Source organism: Octopus bimaculoides, chromosome 2, assembly GCF_001194135.2.
Source record: "Octopus bimaculoides isolate UCB-OBI-ISO-001 chromosome 2, ASM119413v2, whole genome shotgun sequence".
NCBI classification, from domain to species: Eukaryota; Metazoa; Mollusca; class Cephalopoda; order Octopoda; family Octopodidae; genus Octopus; species Octopus bimaculoides.
Genome location: NC_068982.1, coordinates 150,744,578 through 150,745,060, shown reverse-complemented (window position 1 = coordinate 150,745,060; position 483 = coordinate 150,744,578). Strand labels below are relative to the sequence as shown.

At 54.2% G+C, this 483-nt stretch overlaps 1 protein-coding gene across 2 annotated transcripts in view; it reads right to left on the bottom strand.

Moving 5' to 3' along the window:
* LOC128247040 (uncharacterized) overlaps positions 1–483 on the bottom strand; it is a 66,648-nt gene that overhangs the window by 51,648 nt on the left and 14,517 nt on the right. The window lies entirely within an intron of this gene.

Here is a 483-nt window from a genome sequence, read left to right as displayed (position 1 = left end):
GTTGCCAGTGCCGCCTGGCTGGCCTTCGTAGGATTTTCGAGCGAGATCATTGCCAGTGACCCTGGACTGGCTCTTGTGCGGGTGGCACATGAAATGCACCATTTTAAGCATGGCCGTTGCCAGTACCGACTGACTGGCCTTCGTAGGATTTTCAAGCGAGATCATTGCCAGTGACCCTGGATTGGCTCTTGTGTGGGTGGCACATGAAATGCACCATTTTGAGCGTGGCCGTTGCCAGTACCGACTGACTGGCCTTCGTAGGATTTTCGAGCGAGATCATTGCCAGTGACCCTGGACTGGCTCTTGTGCGGGTGGCACATGAAATGCACCATTTTGAGTGTGGCCGTTGCCAGTACCGACTGACTGGCCTTCGTGCGGGTGACACATAAAAGCACCCACTACACTCTCTGAGTGGTTGGAGTTAGGAAGGGCATCCAGCTGTAGAAACTCTGCCAAATCAGATTGGAGCCTGGTGTAGCCATC